At 44.6% G+C, this 22,355-nt stretch overlaps 1 protein-coding gene across 2 annotated transcripts in view; it reads left to right on the top strand.

Moving 5' to 3' along the window:
• The window catches only part of LOC126335071 (uncharacterized), a 151,634-nt gene that overhangs the window by 38,350 nt on the left and 90,929 nt on the right, over positions 1-22,355 (top strand). Inside the window, exon 2 of one of the 2 annotated variants that reach the window (XM_049997956.1) lies at positions 18,585-18,624. The exons of the other annotated variant lie outside the window; for it this stretch is intronic. The gene's annotated coding sequence lies outside the window, so the exon portion shown is untranslated. The remainder of the gene's footprint in view (positions 1-18,584; positions 18,625-22,355) is intronic. 2 annotated transcript variants of the gene reach the window in all.

Genomic DNA, 22,355 nt, shown 5'->3' with positions numbered 1-22,355 from the left:
TATTTCACTAACCTTTGAAGCCATAAGTCTACTGAGATGCTGAGGTCAAGGCCTTACATTCTGCCTCAGTTGTGGATAAGGCTATGGTTCGCTGTATCTTGCTGTGCTGGGATATTACTGCTCCTTGAGCTATAAACAGATATCAAGTTGTTGACTTCCTGTCTTCAGAATCTCCGGGCCAGTCTGCATCACAGTGACATTATGTGGCAGTCTTCTGCTTCAGAAAACAATAGATTCATATCCTTAGTTCCTTTTTAGATATCTAAAAAATCCTTTTGACTGCTTGCCAATGTGGCATGTCCAGATTGTTACAAAAACGACTGACAATTCCCATAAAATAAGCTAGATATGTCCTTGTTCCCAACTGAGCATACATTAAACTTCTTACGTTTCACGATGGGGTATGTTAATCATAGCTTGTTGCTTTTGATCTATTTATGGACGTGTCATGAGTGAGTACATATTTATTGTCCAGTAACATGCATATCTGGTTACACTCATATTAAATCTCTTGAGAATTTTCTGCACATAGTGTGTTTGGTCTATCCATAAATAACCTCCTTTGTGGTTCCTAGTAATTTGAATACCTTAACTATTTGCAAGTTCTCCAAGATCGTTCAGCTTAAATTTTTATGTTAAACCATTTTTGAAAACTTCTCCCTCTTGTTGAATTGTTGCTGAAAATTAGCATATCATCCACATGAACAGCAACTATTAAAAAGTCTGAACCTTCATTTTTGTAATAGACACAAGGATCAGCTCTTTATATCTTAAAGTTTAGATTCAACAGTGTACTGTCTAATTTAAAGTTCCAGCAGCGACCCCCTTCCTTTAATCCATATACTGCCTTTTTTAATCTTTTAGTACCAGAATTTTTCACTGTCATTCGAACAGTATCAACTTCTGGAACTTTCACATAAATCTCATCATGTAAGTTGTTTTGTAAGAAAGCTGTGACAACTATTAGATGATAAATGTCATGTGGTCTTTCAAATCTTTCTTTGTTTTAAACACCCATTTCCCTTTTTTTGTTTCTTATCTGAAAGTAAAACAGCATACTCCCATGTGTGGTTCTGTTTGTGAGATCATAACTTTCCTTGTATTGCTTTCAACCAGTTTTCAGCATTATCTGATATCACTGCTTCTTCCATGACAAAGGGATCGGTGTTGAGTGACTCTTTAGACTGATAAGTTGCAAAGTCATGTAGTTTCTTTGGCACAATGACTGCTGTGAATTATGAAGAGGTAAATGGTTTCTTAATAAACTAAGATTTCACACACTTTAATGTGAAAAAACCTGATTTTTTTTTAATAGTGTACTGTCCTCAAAATAGATTGACAAACATTATGGAACTAGCACTTTTCTCCCACAAGTAAGTAAAGCTTTTCAACAAAAAATTTGTTCATAAAATGATGTGGCATAGTCTTATAAAACTCTGAAATGTTTTTAAAGTGCGAAAATTGGAGAAGTGGATTTTGTCTTTCCCAAAGTGACAGTCTAGCGAATAGAGCCATGGAGTGACAGGTGACCACTCCTCCAGCAGGGTCCGAGTGGGCACACGGGGGCAAGGGTTTACTAGTTATTGGAAGCTTCAGTGTTACGTGTGTTGTGTAGTATCTTCGACAGATAGTGTTCACGGCTGGGAAGAAAGCCAATGTGCACTTCATACGTCTGCTGGGGCCCTCACCCACGATGTGGAGTCGGCCTTACCTGCGGCTATAGAGTGTGCAGGGCATTGTCATCTGCAGCTTGTGGCTCATGTCGGCACCAGTGATGCCTGTCGCATGGGTTCTGAGGTTGGTTGGCAGGGGTGGTTAAGACTGCTGGCCTTGTGCAGGATTGCGAACAGAGCTCGCAATTTGCAGCATTGTTTCCGGAGTTGATTGGTGTCTTTTGGTTTGGAGCCGAGTGGAGGGTCTCAACCAAAGGCTTCTATCTTGGCTGCAGATTTCTAGAACTGTGTTATGGTGTGAAGATTTGTAGGTCTTCGCTTGATGGGTCAGGGGTGCACTACACAGAGAAAGCAGCTACTAAGGTAGCAGAATACTTATTTATTTATTAAAACCAGGCAAGATTAGGGCTATCAGGCCCTCTGTTACTTATAACCAGGCATTCTGGTTATTTTGCTTTCATATGTTATTGGTAGGCGTATTAAACTACATCTAGTACAAAAAGTGAAATAAAAAGTTACAAAGGTACACTTGGAAAAATACATTACATACAGTTTATATTCGTAGATGATATGTACTGCTATAATTAGTCAAAATGACAGACAGATTTCAGAATGGAGTGCTAGCAGCAGCGTTTATGAGCGAAACTGATGGTGAAGGGAGGAGAAGGAATAGACATGATCAAACACAGTTAAGGAAATATAAAGGAACAGAAGATTATGTGGCTAATGGAGATAGATGAAGAGGAAGAAGAGAAAGGAACAAGAGAGAAGACTATATCTTTGCTATTTGACACAAAGTAGGATTCGCCTTGTACATGAATTTTGTGGAAAATGTTATGAGGATGATAGTAGGAAATGATTCAACTTCTTCTTAAAAGCAGCAGGGGATTGAATTTTGCACAAGGTAAGGGGCAATTTGTGCCAGAGGCGGACAGTGGCAACAGAGTAATAGTTAGCAATTTTTTTTGTATTGTGAGTGGGCACAGTTAGGATACCAAACAACAGTGACTTGTGTTAAGATTATGATGGCATGAAAGGTGTTTCATCTCTGAAGCAAGGTGCTGGGGTGCTTGCTCAACAAGGAGCCGGTGAAGTAGACACAGTGTATGGCAGTCATGCAATTTGTCCGGCTGCAGCCACCCTAGCTGGTAGTATGAAGCACTAACACGATTCCCCCCAGGGGGTCCACAACTCTTTTGTGGATACGTGCGTAGTGAGCACGGGACCTCGAGGCAGTGTGGCCCTCCTTCCTTTCCGGGCTGCATACCTTCCTTTTCCCCATCCTTCCCCATCCCCCATCTTCCCCTCCCTCCCCTCACCTCCACCTCTTCCCGTCCCTTTCTCCCCCTCTGAGAGTATGTTTAGTGCCTACGTCTGGAGACGGACTCTCGAAACTGTAAAGCTGTCTCTCTTCTTCACTTTCTCTGCCGTCAAGTCTTTGTCCTTCCTTTTTCCTCTTTTTCTTTACCTCTTCTCTTTACCATTTTCTCCGCTGCTGCGTTTGAGACCTCTCTCCTTTCGTTTCCTTTCCTTTCGTTTCGTTTCCTTTCCTCCCTGTGTGTGTCTGAAGGCCAGCCCACGCATTCCCATGCGTAGCTGGTGATGGGGTAACGCGTAATTCCCCGCCCCGGCTAGACAGGTAGGACACGTTCGTTCCCCCTGGTAATGGCCAGGCCCAGGGAGGGATGATTACCTGAGCTGATACCTTCCAAAAGTGCCGATTGGTCCCTCCGTCCGTTTCTCGGGAGGTGTGACCTGAGGTGTGAACAATCACCTAAAGCGGGAGTGCCCTCAGAGAGGGCCCCCACAAGGAAAGAGCGTGCTATCGGAGACCTTGGTAATCAAGGGGGTACTTCCGCAATGGTTTCCTCATCATCTACTATGTCTGTTCACAAGCGGAACTTCAGTGAGTCTCAGCCACGGACAATTATTCCACTGTTGCCACTGTTTCTTGTTGTTTCTCGGTCAGACGAAGGTCAAGACTTCTCCACAGTCAACCCTTTCATTATTCAGAAAGGTGTAAACACAGTTGCAGGTCCTGTAAAGTCTTGTTCCCGATTACGAAATGGCACCTTGTTGTTAGAAACAGCCAGTGCCCTCCAGGCACAAAAATTGCTGTGTACTTCACTGCTCCACACCTTCCCTGTCCGGGTGGAAGCGCACCGCACTTTATAAATTCATCACGTGGGGTCGTTCATACATGCTCCCTCAACGGATTGTCCGACAAGGAAATTCAAAACTACCTGTCTGACCAGGGCGTAACAGCTGTTAGTCATGAAAAGGGTTGACAAGAACATCGTTCCAACCCATACCGTCTTCTTGACATTTGACAGAGTTCAACTTCCATTGACCATAAAAGCAGGTATGAGATAATTTCCGTTCGCCCTTATGTCCCAAACCCTATGCGTTGCTATCGCTGTCAGCGGTTCAATCATACCAGCCAGTCATGTTCCAATCTGGCCAAATACGTTACGTGTGGCAAGGATGCCCATGAGGGTGCTTGTCCACCTCCATCCCCTCATTGCACCAACTGTATGGGTGACGACGCTGCTTCCTCTAGAGATTGCCCCATTTTTAAAGACGAATGGCTCATTCAGGAAATCAGAGTGAAGGAAATGGTGTCGACCTTAGCTGCTCGAAAGTTATTCGCCAGTCGAAAGCCCACTGTGCCTCACGCAGGTAAATACAGCACTGTCCTTGCCTCTCCTTGGCCAACAAAGGAGGCAGCCACGCAGACTTGTGATCTCACCTTTAGTGCCACGGTCGTCAGATCGGCCAGTGCAAAGATAGCCCGTTCAACCTCCCCACTCTCACCTGCTCACTCTGTGGCTTACACTTCATCAGGTTCTGGTAAATCCTGAGCCCCAAAATGAGACATTTGGATTTCCAAAAATGAGCCTACTCGTGAAGAATTTTTACGTACCCCGACTTCGCAACCATCGCATCGATTCCTCCTCCTTCCTCTCAACGTCCTGTTTCCAAGAAGACTAATAAGAAACCCAGTTCCTCTCCTTCACCACAGTGTGTCTCATCTACAGCACCACCTGGTGGTAACCGCCCTCGGCAGTCTTCTGTATCGCCGAGGCGCACTGCTGGCGGCCAATCAACCGGCAGATCCGTGCTGGCAGGAGCTGTTCCTGAACAACCTATGGATCCGGATCTTCTGCCTTCGGCTGAATGCCGTTCCATGCTGTTGGTCGCCAGCTCTGAGCAGTCGTTGAGTTGAGGGCAACCCTTTTCTGTCCACCTTATGTCCATTATCCATTGGAATATCCGCAGCATTCGAGCCAATCGGGATGAATTGTCGATCCTCTTATGATCCTACTAGCCGGTCATCTTCTGTCTTCAGGAAACAAAGCTGCGTCCCCATGATCGCTTTGCTTCCCCCCTTTTCAGTCAGTCCGATTTGATCTCCCCCTCTGTTGAAGGCACTCCAGCACATGGAGGACTCATGATTCTTCTCCATAATGCTCTCCATTATCACCCAATCCCCTTAAACAGTTCCTTCCAAGCTGTCCATCTTTCCCTTTGTGGATACACCTTTTCTCTTTGTACTGTATGCATTCCATCGTCCACACCAATGGCAAAAGCTGATCTCCATCATCTTCATGGTCAGCTTCGGCCCCCCCCCCCTGCCCCCCCCCCCCCCCCCCCCCCCTGTTTGCGGGTTGGGAACTTCAATGCCCACCACCTGCTTTGGGGATCTCCACATCCTTGTCCGTGTGGTTCACTATTGATAGATGTCTTCCACCAAGCGGATCTTGTTTGCCTCAAGACTGGGGACCCTACATTTTTGTCTGCCTCTAAGACAAATTTCTCTCATTTGAATCTTTCGGTTGGTACTGTTCTGCTAGCTCGGTGCTTTGAATGGTTCGCTCTTGCTGATACACATTCAAGTGACCACTTTCCATGTGTCCTTGGGTGCAAATACGGCAGTTGTGGCTGCAATCTGAGATGTTGTAAGTTTGCCCAAGCCGATTGGACACTTCTTGTCTCTAGCGACATTCGATGACCGTCACTTTCCTAGCGTCGATGATGAGGTCACTCGTATTACAGAAGTTATTCTTACGGCTGCGAAATGTTCAATACCTCGCACCTCCGATTTGCCCCGGCGCCCTGTGATTAAATACGTGAGTGACGATGTGCTCTTCGCATGTTCCGGCACCATCCTACCTTGGCCAACTGTATCCGCTACAAGCAGTTCCATGCGCAATGCTGTTACGTGATAGCAAGAAGGCAAGCTGGGACTTCTTTACTAGCTCATTTAACACCTTCACTCTCTCGGAAGTTTAGAGTCGGATTCGATGGTTACCTGGCGCGCCTAGTTTCTCCCGGTCTCTGGGATCACTGTCGCGCATGATACATTAGTGGACCCCGTCGCAATTTCTAACTCATTGGGTCAACACTTCGCTGAGATTTCGAGCTCTTCAAATTACCCACCAGCTTTTCTCCCGAAGAAACGTGCAGTGCAAGTGCGACCTCTTGCTTTCTCCTCTCAAAATCGCGAAAGCTATAATACTGCTTTCTCCATGCGGGAACTCCAACACGCACTCCCTTCTTCTCGCTCTTCCACCCCAGGACTGGATGGTATCCACATCCAAATGTTGCTGCATTTATCATACCATAGTCTGCGTTACCTCCTTCACCTTTATAATCAAATTTGGACCGACAGTACTTTTCCCAGAAAATGGCGGGAAGCTATCATTGTTCCTGTTCCAAAACCTGGAAAGGACAAACATCTCCCCTCTAGCTATCGCCCCATTTCCCTCACAAGTAGTGTATGTAAGGTTTTGGAGTGTCTGGTGAATTGCCGTTTAGCCTTGTGGCTGGAGTCCTGAAGTCTTTTAACACCTGCTCAATGTGGTTTCCGAAAGCATTGTTCCGCCGTTGACCATCTTGTTGCTCTCTCCACTTACATCATGAACAATTTTCTCAGGAAATGCCAAACACTAGCAATATTATTTGATCTGGAGAGCATACGATACCTGTTGTTGGAGGACAGGCATCCTCCGCACACTGTTCTCTTGGTCTTTCGAGGTTGGCTTCCCCTTTTTCTTCGTGAATTTATGGCAGAGCGCACATTTAAAGTGCGGGTGGACACTACTTTCTCCCGTACCTTCTCCCAAGAAAACGGGGTACCCCAGGGCTACGTGCTGAGTGTTGTACTGTTTGCCATTGCCATAAATCCGAGTATGGATTGTCTCCTTCCTGATGTCTCAGGCTCCCTCTTTGTGGATGATTTTGCAATCTACTACAGCTCTCAACGGACCAGCCTTCTTGAACGAAGTCTTCAAGGATGTCTTGATCACCTCCACTCTTGGAGCATCGAAACCGGCTTCCGCTTTTCTCCCAGTAAGACTGTTTGTGTCAATTTTTGGCGTCGTATGGAGTTTCTTCTGCCTTCCTGACATCTAGGCCCTGTCAACCTTCTGTTAGCGGACGCCGCTAAATTCTTGTGCCTTATGTTTGACAGAAAACTGTGCTGGTCCTCTCTTGTTTCCTATCTTTTGGCTCGCTGTCTGCGATCCCTCAACACTCTCCGTGTCCTGAATGGTACCTCCTGGGGAGCAGACAGAGTGGTCCTTCACCGCCTCTATCGCGCCTTAGTGCGCTCGAAATTGGACTATGGAAGCATAGTCTACTCTTCTGCTCGGGCGTCTATTCTTCGGCGTCTAGACTCAGTCCGCTACCGTGGATTATGTTTAGTGTCTGGAGCTTTTTACACCAGCCCTGTTGAAAGCCTTTATGCTGAGACTGCTGAAACTCCGCTGTCCAATCGGTGAGCTGTCCTTCTGAGTCGTTATGCTAGCCATCTCTCTTCCGTGCCTGCTAATCCGTCCCATAACATTTTTTTCGATGCCTCCTTGGATTTAGGTTATGCAGACTGCCCTTCCTCCCTGCTACCACCAGGAGTCTGCTTCTGTCAACTGCTACATTCTCTTTCCTTCCACTTTCCTAAGTCTTTCTTGACAACTTGGGGTACAGCACTGCCTTGGCTCCGGCCCCAGACCTACCTGCTCTGTGACCTTCCCAAGGATGGTACCCCTTCTCTTGTTTATTGTCATGCATTTGCTGCTCTATGCGCACAAATGAAGGATGCCACATTTATGTACATTGATGGCTCAAAAACATCCATTGGTATTGGGAGTGCCTATATTGTTGGCGACACCCCAAATCGATTTCGGCTTCCTGACCAGTGTTCAGTTTTCACTGCAGAGCTTTACGCTGTTCTCCAGGCTGTCAAATATATCCGTCACCATCAGTGGATACAGTATGTTATCTGCTCAGATCTCCTCAGATTTGCTCAGCTCTCTCCGCAGTCTCCAAGCTCTCTATCCTGTCCACCCTCTGGTCCACCAGATTGAGGACTACCTCCTCTTGCTCCACTTGGGGGGCGTTTCTGTGGCGTTCCTCTGGATCCCAGGACATGTTGGTATCTGTGGAAATGGGGCAGCCGATATAGCGGCCAAGACTGTAGTCTCTCTTCCTCAGCCTGCTATTTGCATGATTCCCTTTGCCGATCTACAGAATGTTTTGTCGTTGTGTTGCTCTTCTATGGCACGCACATTGTGAAAGCTCTTCCCTGTGCTTGGACCTCTTCCTCCCGAACTCGTCGTCGGGAGGAGGTAATTTTAACTAGACTCCAGATAGGGCACTGTCTTCTTAGCCGTTGAATTCTTTTAAGTGGCGATCCTCCCCCATTCTGTCGCCACTTCTCTCAACTGTGGACGGTGAGACATCTTTTACTCGAGTGCTCCTATTTTACTCCGTTACGCGCCCGTCTACAGCTGTTGCCTGATATATCTTTCATTTTAGCAGATGACACGTGCTCAGCCGATCGCGTTCTTGAGTTTATTAGTGCCAGTGAGATGGTGTCAGTCATTTGAAGCTCTTTTTGGGGACAAACAACCCCCCTTCCATAGGGTTTTTTTAAGCTTTCCTTCTGTTTTTAGTTTCCCCACTTTTTTGAGTTTAGCTCCCATTGCTGCTGGTTTCCAGTTTCATTTTTTTACCTTTTCCTAAGTCATAGACCGGGCACTAATGATTGTAGCAGTTTTGCACCCTAACACCATAACAAAAAAAAGAAACTAACGCGATTATATTGGCCAATGTTGAAGGTGTAACACAGTCATTCATGGTTAGTTCTAACAGTCTTTTGTTTTCACTACTCGTGCCTTGCTGAATTACATCACAGTAGTGGTGGTTTGGTAGAACGAGTGTTTGCACGAGCTGGCGTTTCATGTCCTGTGGAAATACGTTCCGTAGCTTTTTGAGAGCATAGAGACAAGCGGACATCTTCTGACACACTGCAATTGTATTATCACCCAGTTGAGATGCTCATCCAGAGTTACACCTGAGTTCATAACTATTTTCTGATATGGTACTGGAATACTGTCGAGCAGAATAGGAGGTAGCCGTTCGCGAAAAACTGAACTTATTAATTTCCGATGAGCTATCAAGATTACTTGTCTTTTTTGAATTTAGTTTAAGCCCCAGGTTTTTTACCCATGTCACCACTGATGACAGATCATCATTAATCTGAGCGATCACAGTGACACTTAAGTAAATCTGGAGGTCATCAGCATAGAAATGATATTCACAGGAGGACTGAACCAGCTAAATGTCATTGACATGTAAGGAAAAGAAAAGTGGTCCCAAGACTGGTCCTTGTGGCACGTGTCCAGGGGGGGGGGGGGGGGGGGGGGGGGAGGAAGGAAGAAAAAAATTTTTTTTTTTTTCATTTACACAGACAACACATTGCTATTTGTCTTTTATGTAGCTTTCAAACCACCTCATTGCACTATCTGAGAAATTAACCTGTTGCATTTTTCTGAGCAATATATCAAAGTTAAGTGTCAAAAGCTTAGCTAAAGTCTAGTAGCGTCAATATTGTTGCTTCTCGTCTGTTGATGTTACTTTAATTAGAGCAGTGTTTGTGCTGTGGTGTTTATGGAACCCGGATTGAAATTTGTCAAATAGGCTGAATTCGTGCAGATGTTCAGTGATTTGATCATGAACAATATAGTCAAGTGCTTTGGAGACAGCAGCCAGTAAGCTAATTGGCCGGTAATCACTAGGCAGTTGCGGCTTTTTTATCTTAGGGATGGGTCGAATTATGCTTCTTTATCATGCAATGTACAGAAGAATGCTGAAGATTAGATGGATAGATCACATAACTAATGAGGAAGTATTGAATAGGATTGGGGAGAAGAGAAGTTTGTGGCACAACTTGACTAGAAGAAGGGATCGGTTGGTAGGACATGTCCTGAGGCATCAAGGGATCACCAATTTAGTGTTGGAGGGCAGTGTGGAGGGTAAAAATCGTAGAGGGAGACCAAGAGATGATTACACTAAGCAGATTCAGAAGGATGTAGGTTGCAATAGGTACTGGGAGATGAAGAAGCATGCACAGGATAGAGTAGCATGGAGAGCTGCATCAAACCAGTCTCAGGACTGAAGACCACAACAACAACAACAACATCATGCAATGAGGTATTCTGTTTATGAGGAGAAAAATTAAATATGTCGGTTAAGACAGGTACTAAGATATCGGCAACATTCTTAATCATGATTATTCTGATACTGTAATAACCTGTTGCCTCAGAACAGATTCTCATTATTGCTTTTCTTGCCATATTTATTGTTACTTGTTTTAGGTGGAAGGTATTGTAGTTAGTTATCCAGTTATGGGATTCTTGTGGATGGTAATTATCAGCCGTGTGGGTATTCAGAGGTGCAGAGAAGAATTCATTTAATTATTTAGTTGAGACATGAAAAGGAGTTTCCGATTTTGCCTTTCCAACCCCCAAGCTACAGAGATTCTTCAACAGAGTCATGGGTGTCATATTGCCGCATACAAGGAAGCGAGCGTGCCTGATTTTAGCTTTGTGAATGCATTGTTTCACTCTATTCCATAGCTTTCTATATTCTTCGAAATGCTCAGGTTTCGGATCTGCCTTGAAATGTCTGTGGCCAGCATCCCTATTTTTCATCATTTGACGTAATTCAGTTGTTAGACATGGAGCAGGAGATTTTCTTATACGGATTGTGCGTACAGGTTCACGTTTGTCGTAGAGGGTCATGAGTTCATCACCCAGTTAATTAATTTTTTCATTGATTATAGGTTATCTGATTATTTGATGTCATGAGATTTTTGAGCAATCGGCTGTTAGAACATTAAGATCAATATGTTTCTTGTTCCTACAAGTTATGTAAAGCGGTTTGATCTTTGGGGGACAGTACAGAGTAGGCCAGGAATATTACATCATGTGCCTTTTCGTTGCGGTTACGTCTCTAAGAGCACAACTGTGTGCCGTATGGTGTGTAGGTTGTAATGGAAGAATGTTCATGTTATTGCAACGACACAATCTTCTTAGGTTTATTGCAGAGGAAGTCTCTCTTAGCAGGTCTATGTTAGTGTCTCCCATTATGATAGAGTGCACATTAGGTTCTTTGGGACAGGCAGTAGTTAAAGGTCCTTCGATGAACACTTGCCAGTCAACGCACAGCATGAGAAGTCAAATGGCGTTCAGAATAAAGACAATTTCATCAAAATTTTATCAGTAAACTGTCGAAGTATTTGTAATAAAGTTCCCGGGTTTAATGCCCTCAAGGAAAGTTCTTGCGCTCAAATTATTCTTGGAACCAAGATCTGACTGAAACCCAAAGTGGAAATCTCTGAGATATTTAGCGAGTTGTGGAATGTGTATTGGAAAGACAGATGGTTGACGATGGGAGTGGGAGTGTTCATTGTAGTTGACAGAAATATTGTCTCTAGTGAAGTCAAAGTTGTGTGTGAAAGAGAAGTTATCTGGTCATGTGTAGCATGTGCAGGTGAATCAAAGTTAATGGTTGGATATTTTTAATGGCCACCTGATTCTGCTGTGACAGTTCAATCATTCAAAGAAAGTTTAGGGTCAATAGTGTGTACACCCGCAGGAGTCTCAGGTTCTTTTTAGAGTTTGTGCATGGTGCAAATACGGCCCCGAGCTATTGTGATCCATTGTTCATTCATTGGCTGCATTTTCTTCACCCTGCTCTCGCCCTCCCTATCTGCACTCCTTCCCTAGTGCCTCCTCCTTCCCATCTCTCATTGTTCTGATTTATGTGGACCTGGCCATCCACCTGGTTTCCTGTATTGGTTGCCATTTTGTTCCTTTTGCGTGTCCTTTCATCCTTTTTGGTGTCTGGTTTGACTTGAGGTTTGACCTGCATTTCACAATTTTCTCTTTCTGGTGTGAGCCATTTGGGTAAGAATTCCCTTACTAGTGCCTGATGTGGATTCCTCCCCCGCTTCCTTCCTCTCTTCCTCCCCTGCCATAGCCCCCCCCCCCCCCTCCACCCTGCTAGGTGATAAGCACGTGAAGCCAGTCCGCGTGATGAGGCTGTTATGTAAGCAACTGGCTGAGCCCCTTCACAACGTAGGGATCACACTACTGATACCTGAGCTCTTCCCTCCCCAAGTATGCCAAGGAGTGGTTGCTTACCTTCTCTGAGCATTGGAACTCAGGGCAATGGCTGCCATGCCAGACGGCCCTTGATGTGGCTGGGTGACACCCATGAGGAGAGCCCCTGGTCGGGGTGGGTGGTACCAGGGCAGATGCTTGGTGTGTGAAGCATATCAAGCTGCAAAAATCTGGCCATTCTCAAACGGCCTTCTCTTAGAATGGTGAAGGATCCTTAAATGCTGCTTCGTATGACCTGGAAACTCTCCCTTCCCTGGCTACACCATGGGAGGAGGGTCAGGCTTGCTGCCGTCTTGGGATGGAAACCCTTTCCCCATTACCTTGTCTGTACTAGGACGGATGAGGACACATTCATCGCCAGGAAGCCATTGTTTTTTGTGGAAAATATCGAGGACAAGTTTGGTGAAGTGGAGTCTCTTAGTAAGATGCAATTGGTCTCCCTGTTGTTCAAAGCTTCTTCTGCCACCCAATCTGCAGTGCTTTGTGCCTGTGATCGTCTTGGCAATATCTTGGTGTCTATCACTCCTCACCAGTCTCTGAATATGGTCCAGGGAGTAATTTTTCATAGGGATCTTATCCTGCAAACTGATGAACTCCGTGCTAATCTGAAGCGACGTGGCGTTCATTTTGTTAGATGTGTGCAGAAGGGTTGCAGACACAATCGCACTGATACTGGCACTTCATTCTGACTTTTGAGGGGGATAGCCTCCCAGAGAACGTCAAGGTTATGTGCTACAGGTGGGACGTGAAGCCGTACATCCCTCCACCTATGCAGTGCTTTCAGTGCTTGTCCTCGTCCTAACCCCAGCCCCATCCCACTCTCCCATCCCCCTCCCCTGCATTTCCCACGGCCTCCCACCAGGGAACACTCCCCCTCCCCGGTTGAAGAAATGCCCCCCTTTTTCGGCATCTGCCAGTGATCGGGCTCCCTCCCATGACCACTTTCCCTGGTGTGTCTAAGGCCAGAAGACTGTTACCACCTCTCAGCCACAAGGCGCACCATCTGTGTGCCCCAAGGTTGCCCACTCTCTTTCAGTTCCAGATCTTTAAAAGCCCTCTACTCCCTCTGTGCCCTGTCCTCCACCTCAGAAAGAGGAGGAGGAGGAGGAGGAGGAGGAGGAGGGGGAGGGGGAGGAGGAGGAGGATAAAAAACATAAATTCTGGTGCCTCGGAGGTGCCATCTGCCCCCCCTCGCAACCTAAGTCTGACATCTTATTTATGGATGTCGCCCCATCCTTGTTGGTGACAACTACTGACAGTTATCTGACCACCTCCTCGGCTTCTTCGTGACTACCTTAGACTCATGCCACACGATCATCCAGTGGAATTGCAACGTTTACTACCGTCACCTTCTGGAAGTGCAATGTCTTGTCTCCTCTTATTCCGCATTGTCTCATTCTTCAAGAAACGAATTTCCATGATGATCACTCTGCAACTTTTCGTGGTTATTGGGCATTCTGTCAGAACCGTGCTGGCCCCGGGGTAGCATCTGGAGGTGTCTGCCCTTTGATTCGCTCTGATGTCATTAGTGACTAGATCCCCCTATGTACCACCTTGGAAACGATAGCAGTTAGAGTGCAGATGACTCCGCCAATCACAATTTGCAGTGTCTACCTCCCTCCAGGTAGGCTAGTTACTTACGTTGCACTGTCTACCTTACTCCAGAAACTTCCGCCCTCGTTTCTCCTCCTTGGGGACTTAAATGTCCACCACCCACTATGGGGAGTGTCATTTCAATGAGTAGGGCTCTCCTAATTCATCAACTTACTACAGACCTCGATTTGTGTATCTTCAATGATTTTTCTCCTACCTACTTCAGTGCCTTTCATGGTACCTTCTCTGCTATCAATCTCACGATCTCCTCCCCTGCCTCTTGACTTTCTGGTGATTCTATTGTTCCCCTGACACTGTCAGACAGACAGGCACCCACATTGGGCACTCCCCAGGGTCAATTGGTCTCTATATACGTCTGCTGTCCACTTTGACACCCCCCTGTCAAATTCCACTGATGTAGCTGTGCAAGGCATCTCTTCCACTGTTCTTCATACTGCTGGCACTGCTGTCCCCCTATCCGCTGGTCCCCCTCATCAACGGCTGGTACCGTGGTAGACCAAGGATGTCACAGTCGCTGTTCAGGACTGCTGACAGATGCTGAAGTGATTGAAGTGACACCCTTCACAGATCAACCTCCTCACTTTTAAGCATGTCCATGCTAAGGCTCGTTACCTTATTAAGTGGAGTAAAAAGGAATGGGAGCACTATGTTTCCTCCCTGGGGACATATGCCTCTACATTGCAGGTTTGGTCAAACCTCTGTAGCCTTCTTGGCCACCAGCGATAGTCAACTGTCCAGGGTCTGAACCTCCAAGGTGCTCTGTGCACTGATTTGTTGGTCCTTGCAGGACACCTTGCAACACACTTTTCAACAGCATCATTCGTTGTCCTCGTCCTACCCTTCTACCTTTCTCTGGCAGAAACGCAGAGTTGAACAGACGCCCCTCTGTTTCATCCTGCACCACATTGAGCCCTATAATGCACCCTTCGCTGAATGGGAATTGGTGCAGGCTCTGCGCTCTTCATCAGAGACAGCCCCAGGACCGGATTCCATCCACAACCAGATAATCCAACACTTGGAAATTCCCCAGAGGCAACAGCTCCTCAGGGTCTTCAACCACATTTGATTTACAGGTGCTTTTCTGTCACAATAGCAAGACAATATAGTTATCCCCACCCTTATGCCTGGGAGAAACACAACACAGGGTGTATATGCGGACAAGGAAAAACAATTCTCGGATTTTTTCCTGTATTTCCTGGTTAAAAATAAATTTCGTCCTGGGTGAAAATAAACTTTTTCCTTGTTAAGTGACATTATACTTTCCCTCGGAGCAGTAAAAGTTATAAATCCTTTGAATGGCTATGGTTTTATACACTGGCGTAAAATTTCTCAGCACTATAGAAAACGAAACTCAGGAGGGGAGAAACACGTTTTGGAAAGATGTTTGATGTGTAGCAACATGTACACTGCATATTTTTGTAGTATGAAAGTATAAATGTGAATTCCACCAAACACCGCATGTTACTTTCCGAAGCATGTAAATCGAGACTGCGATGTACTTTTGTAAGCCAGTCACAGCTCATGTATCATGATTTCGCCACCCGATGACAGCAGATATTTAGAGCATAGGACACGTGATGTAGTCATCCAACAGCAACATCACTGTTAAGTAGCGTGAAACACAAATAGGAAAACTTAATGGTGTAAATTAATATACACAGTGTTGCTACAAGAAAAGTGAAGTTTTCATGTATAATATTGGTCTCTAGGATTTGTGGAGACGTAGAACCAGTGGCTCACCCCACAATAATAACGCTACCCCACCGCCGCAAGAACAACTGTATCTTTACCAGATCAGTTCTCTGTAGTATGTGCTCTATGCTACAAGCATTGTGTACATGCTGTGAGAATAAAAGTATTCATAGTAAGTGACAGGCGTACGAGTGATTATTTATCATCGTAATTACCAACCCTCTCTTCACTGCCTATAGATTAAGAAGCTCCAACAGAAGCTAAACTTTCACATATAATGTTGATCTCTTTTGTGCGTGTTACACTTTAAGATACATCACACACATGTAATCTTCTGGGCTCGAAATTCTTCTAAATGGCTCGTCCTCAGAGCTGATTTTTAAATGAGGGTCAATCGCTCTGTGATTTAAGAAATCAGTTTCAGAAGTTGCCAGAGAGTGCCAGATAACAGGGTCTCTGCTCTTGTGCTGCTACAGTGACATAGGAAGCCCGTATGTTTGTACGTGTAAGACGTTTAAAGATCTTACATTGTGTCATAAAACAAACAAGGCAGAGCTCGAATGGAAAGATATAGGTGTTAGTTCTTTCTGCGCGCTATAAGAGATTGGAATAATAGAGAAATATAAAGGTGGTTCGAAGAACCCTCTGCCAGGCACTTAAATGTGATTTGCAGAGTATCCATTTAGATGTAGAAGACATCCGAGGATACTCAAAGAGCATCGGAATTTCATGAACCATATTAAAATGCATAATTCGGCATTTGACTTGAATACTCTCTTTCGGATTCTGAAGGTGGCAGGGGTAAAATACGGGGAGTGAAAGGCTATTTACAATTTGTACAGAAACTAGATGGCAGTTATAAGAGTAGAGGGACATGAAAGGGAAGTAGTGGTTGGGAAGGGAGTGAGACAGGGTTTTAGCCCCTCCCCGATGTTATTCAATCTGTATATTGAGCAAGCAGTGAAGGAAACGAAAGAAAAATCCGGAGTAGGTATTAAAATCCATGGAGAAGAAATAAAAACCTTGAGGTTCGCCGATGACATTGTAATTCTGTCAGAGACAACAAAGGACTTGGAAGAGCAATTGAATGGAATGGATAGCTCTTGAAAGGAGGATATAAGATGAACATCAACAAAAGCAAAACAAGGATAATGGAATGTAGTCGAATTATGTCGGGAGATGCTAAGGGTATTAGATTAGGAAATGAGACACTTAAAGTAGTAAAGGAGTTTTGCTATTTGGGAAGCAAAATAACTGATGATGGTAGAAGTAGAGAGGATATAAAATGTAGACTGACAATGACAAGGAAAGCATTTCTGAAGAAGAGAAATTTGTTAACATAGAGTATAGATTTAAGTGTTAGGAAGTCATTTCTGAAAGTATTTGTATGGAGTGTAGCCATGTATGGAAGTGAAACATAGACGATAAATAGCTTGGACAAGAAGAGAATAGAAGCTTTCGAAATGTGGTGCTACAGAAGAATGCTGAAGGTTAGATGGGTAGATCACAAAACTAATGAAGAGGTATTGAGTAGGATTGTGGAGAAGAGAAGTTTGTGGCACAACTTGAATAGAAGAAGGGATCGATTGGTACGACATGCTCTGAGGCATCAAGGGATCACCAATTTAGCATTGGAGGGCAGTGTGGAGGGTAAAAATCGTAGAGGGAGACAAAGAGATGAATACACTAAGCAGATTCAGAAGGATGTAGGCTGCATTAGGTACTGGGAGATGAAGAATCTTGCACAGGATAGAATAGCATGGAGAGCTGCATCAAACCAGTCTCAGGACTGACGACGACGACGACGACGACGACGACAACAACAATTCGGCTTATAGTGCACATTCGCATGTCCAGATTCCCAATGAAGTAGGCTTCGACCTGACATTGAGCTTTTCAGTGTAAGTGTTCTTGGTCTACCAGTACTGTATTATCTCATGTTTGGTTCTTTAGTATGGCATAATGCCAATACTTGCTAAAAGATGAAAATGTTCCCTTGAAATTCAGTGAACGGTTGAAACTAGCGAGTAGTGTGGAATTAAACATTTCATTTCAAATAAATGGACTGCCTCGGTGGAAAAGATTACTAAAAGCCAAATCACTTTAGCAAACCGACAAATATAACTTCATTGTTCTGCAAGGTGATTAATGCTTGACTGTCAGAAAGGTGGAAATAAAATAAGATCTGAAACTGATAACATTTTAGTCCTCCGTAATTATGTGAATGTATTTTAATTCATTTGATAGCTTCTGGCCACAGAAATCCATTTTGTTTTCATTTGACGTGAGAGCAGTAAAGGAAGAGGAAACAGCAAAATCACTAAATGTAGACATGGGTCACGTGGAGACTACCTACCTCCCAACTACAACACAGACTGCTCTGCACATCTGTCCCGGATCTACGATATTTCAGAGGCCCCCCCACAAAGCGTTTGAGATAGAATGCCAAAAATTTAAAAAAAAATCAACTTTTCAAAAAATGTTAATTTTGTAGAACACATCTTTTTGAACAGTCAGATATATAAAACACAAATGTTTGAGGAAATGTAAGCCATGACATTTGGTCTTCAGCATGCCATAGCACAGTGCCACACCTCTTCACACAGCATTCTTTAATCGCACGTCACTGTATTTCGCTCTGTGGAATTCAAACGTGTGTATTTTGTAATAGATGTCATCAAACTATATTCATGACAGTGGGAGTTAAAATGTCCTATGGTCTCTCTCATGCTCCAAGTGGGCCTGCCCATCTTAAAATAATACAAATAGTACCCGTGTGATTTCTCGATCTGATTACATCTATTTTGTCACTGTCTGTTAGATGAAATGAAATAGGCCTGTCTAATATTGCAGCAGTTGTAAAAAACGAGCCTCTTCAAGTACTAGTATGAAATTTTTGTGTAAATTTGGAATTGTAATATTCTTAAATAATTTGTGTGATGTCCCCGTTTCTTCTGCTTCCTCGTTCCCACAATCAATCTTGTTATCGCTGATTTGGTAACTATTCCTGCCAGTATTAACTCATTCTCTGGTTAGCTTCACTAACCCTGCCACAATCCAGGTTTTGTTATCCTGTGTTTATTCTCTGGTTAGGCATTATTATGTGACTGAACATTGCGTTTTTTCTCACTACTTTCAGAATTGGACTTAAGCAGCTGCTAGCTGGGGACTTTACACTAGTAAGTGTAGCAATCTGGTCAAAACTTTTCTGTTAAAATTTCATCTTTTTGGGTTCCCTAAAAAAAATATGTAATCTGTCTAATCTGTTATTCCTGTTTGTTGTTTATTTGCACTCTGGTAGTCTGAATCTATGGATTTCACTAATAATTATAACAAAGTTGATCATTTGCAAGCCCCGTCAACCACATAACAAAAAGCGACGAGCATTCACCCGTTTGGCATTATTCTGCTCAGCTCGTATAGCCCCGTCCCCTTCTGTCTGCAGGAAAGTTTATTTTTAGATATGACGGAGAGTTCTCTGGCAGAGACAAGACATACACTATGCATGCATTCAAAAGTCAACTTATGATTTATTCAGAAATCAACCTGGAATATGCACAAAAATGTTAATTTCTTAACAGTGATGCATTTCAAAATCATATGAATAATCTATAGATCAAGGATGCTAGGCACTTTGTGAAACAAGGTTTTTCCCTCAAGATTACGAATTTGGCGCCCCCGCCCTCCTGAAATTGTTGCATGGGGCAGACATCCTGGTTTGCCCCTCCATCCCCACCAAGGCCCCTAGATCTCGACTTGGTGCACATGTGTGAATCTGGCAGTTTGGGTGTGCCAGTAAAATTTTTACGGGTGGCATCTGGCTGCTTAGTGCTACTGCTAACAGCTGCACTTCAGTAGCCCAAAGTGTGTGAATGTACTACTCATACGCGACTCAACTGTGCATGCGCCTGAGCCCGCTTGCAAGTGCTCAAATGAATCTAATGTAAACAGTTGTGACGTCACACTCATCAGAGGCAATTTGTTGTTATGAAGTATTACATAGTCTTCCTAAAGCCTTTGACACGTTTTGCTGGTGGCAGACGCTTGTATGAGCACTGTGTGTTTTGTTGTTGTATGTGTCGCATTTCGTTTGCAACTGAAGTTCTATTTGTGTAACTTCTCTCGTTCATGTTTTATTGCTGCAGTATTATTCTGTTGTAACAAGATACAGTAATGACCTTTGTTAGAGTATTGGTTCTTAGAAAATTTAACTGAAAACTAAAACAATGAAAAATTCCCAGAATTCAAAAAAATTCCCTCGTTTTTCCCAGATCTCCCAGTTGTGCCAGGTTGTATATACCGTGCAACATCTCTCGACTGCCCAATTAGCCTTATGAATGTACTTTGTAAACTGCTCAAAAGGATGGTCAACTTCTGATTATGTTGGTTACTCGAATGTCAGGGCCATTTGTCCCCATATCAGTGCAGCTTGTGGGCAGGGTGAACTCCGATTGGAATCGGGCCATCTGACAGGCTTTTACTCACCTTCGGCACCTTGCTGCGGTCTTCTTTGACCTACATAAGGTGCATGACATGGCTTGGTGCCATCACATTTTAGTTACCCTTCATGACTGGGGCCTCCGTGGTCCACTTTAGATTTTCATCCGCAAGTTTTTATCTTACCGGCTCTTCCGGGTTCGAGTTGGCACTTCATTCAGTGCTCCTCAGGTTCAGGAGAATGGTATCCCCCAGGGTTCTGTGCTAAGTGTCACACTCTTCCTCATTGCCATCAGTGGGCTTGAGACCTCTGTTGGGCCTCTGGTTATGCTGGTGTTATGTGTCAATGATTTTGGCACCTGGTGCAGCTCCCACTCAGTAGCATCTGCTGAGTGCCAGCTCCAAGATGCCATCTGACAGGTCTCTGCGTGGGCCACTGCCCATGGCTTCCAGTTTTCTCCCTCCCTTCCTCCAAAATGCGGATTATGTATTTTTGTCATCAACCCACAGTACACCCCAATCCAGAACTTTATTTAGACAACCAGCTCCTCGATGTTGTAGTACAATCCCGTTTCTTGGGCCTTACTTTGATAACAAGCTGACATGGTTGCCCAACATTCGCCACCTAAAGACTACATGCATGCGGAAGCTTAATGCTCTCTGCCTCCTGGCCCACACATCCTGGGGTGCAGACTGTTCCACTCTTCTCCATCTTTACCATGCTGTGGTCTTGTCCAGACTAGATCATGGTAGTCAGGTTTATGGCTCAGCAGAACCTTCCACTTTGAAACTCCTTGACACTGTCCATCAGTGTGGGGTGTGTCTGGCTATTGGTCCCTTTCGCACTAGTCCTGTTGATAGTCTCCTCATAGAAGCGACGATTCCCCCTCTACATATCTGACGGAGCCAACTCCATGTTCCTTATGCAATCACATTCGCCAATTCCCTGACCATCCTGTGTACACCGTGCCCTTCGCCAATGAGGGATGTCTCCTTCCTAACACCCACCAGCTGGCATGTGTCTCACTTCCCTCTGTTAGGATCTCCATATTTCCACTCATTGGACTGTACCCTCTGTCTTTCCTCTCCCCCCCCCCCCCCCCCCCCTCTCCTGGATGGTGCCTAGACCACAGATTGGGATTGATCTATTCCAGGATCCTAAGGTCTCTGTCACTCCTATGGTTTTCCGGCGTCGTGTCTGTGCCATCCTTGCAGAGTTCCAGGGTGCCTCCATCTTTTACACTGATGGTTCTAAGACTGTTGATAAGAAGGGATACGCTTTCACTTCTCCTACTGACTTCGAGCAGTATTTATTGCTGGGATCATGTAGTGTGTTTGCAGCAGACTTCTAGTCATTCACAGGGCCCTCCTTATTGTTTCTCAGGTCTTCCTCCACAGTGTTTTAATTTTTTCAGACTCAATGAGCATCCTGCAGGCTATTGACCGATACTACTTTTGTCATCCTTCGGTCTCTGCTTTCCGTGACCTTCTTTCTGTCCTTGAGCATGCTGCCTGTTCAGTCGTCTTTCTGTGGGTCGTAAGTCATGTGGGTATCCCAGGGAATGAATTGACTGACCATTTGGCTAGAGAAGCAGATACTTACCCTATTTCCTTTCATGTTTCCAGCTGCAGATATACAGATCTACATCAGATCTCTCTTTGCCCAACAGTGGACTGCCATCTGGAGCGCTACTGCTCATAGTAATAAACTCTGCACAATCAAGGAGTCTACTGCAGTTTGACACTCTTCTTTCCGCTCCTCTCGGAAGAAGTCCACGGTTTTATGCCATTTATGCATTAGTCATACCTGGGTCACCCATCATTTCCTCCTATGTAACTACCCACCCCCACAATGTGGTTGTGAAACCAGACGGACATCATCTCACATATTGGTGGAATGTCCCCTTCTTTCGGCTCTTCGTGTTAAGTATAGCCTTCCAGATGCCTTAAATTTAATATTAGCAGACAATAGATTTGGTCTTGCCTTTACTGTATGTGTTCAATGTTCATTATTTTATATCCGCTCACTGGATCCGTCCACTTTTTCTTCTGTAACTTACTTCGGAATCGCAGGACTGAGGACCTCGCTATTTGGTCCCATAACCCCTCTCAATCAGTCAATCAATTGCGTGTAAATACCCGGACCATGTAATACTAGTTGGAGGGGACTTTAATGTACAGATTATGTACTGGGATGTCTAAGGATTCGTTGTCTGGGTGGGGGTTACAGTCAGTAATGCGAAATACTTTTGAACGCCTTTTATGGGAACTGACATGAGCATCTAGCTTCACAGCTCACACATAGTGGAAAATATCTTAGACCTTGTAACTACAAATAATGCAGACCTTATCGACAGTGTCAGTATAGAAACGGGATTAGCGGTCACGATGTCGTTATAGCAACTATGATTATGAAATTTATTAAATCAGTCAAGACAGCTAGGAGAGTGTTTCTGCTAGATAGAGCAGATAA

Source organism: Schistocerca gregaria, chromosome 2 (assembly GCF_023897955.1).
Source record: "Schistocerca gregaria isolate iqSchGreg1 chromosome 2, iqSchGreg1.2, whole genome shotgun sequence".
Lineage (NCBI taxonomy): Eukaryota > Metazoa > Arthropoda > Insecta > Orthoptera > Acrididae > Schistocerca > Schistocerca gregaria.
The sequence above is the reverse complement of the archived record's forward strand: the minus strand, read 5'-3'. Positions and strand labels throughout refer to the sequence as shown.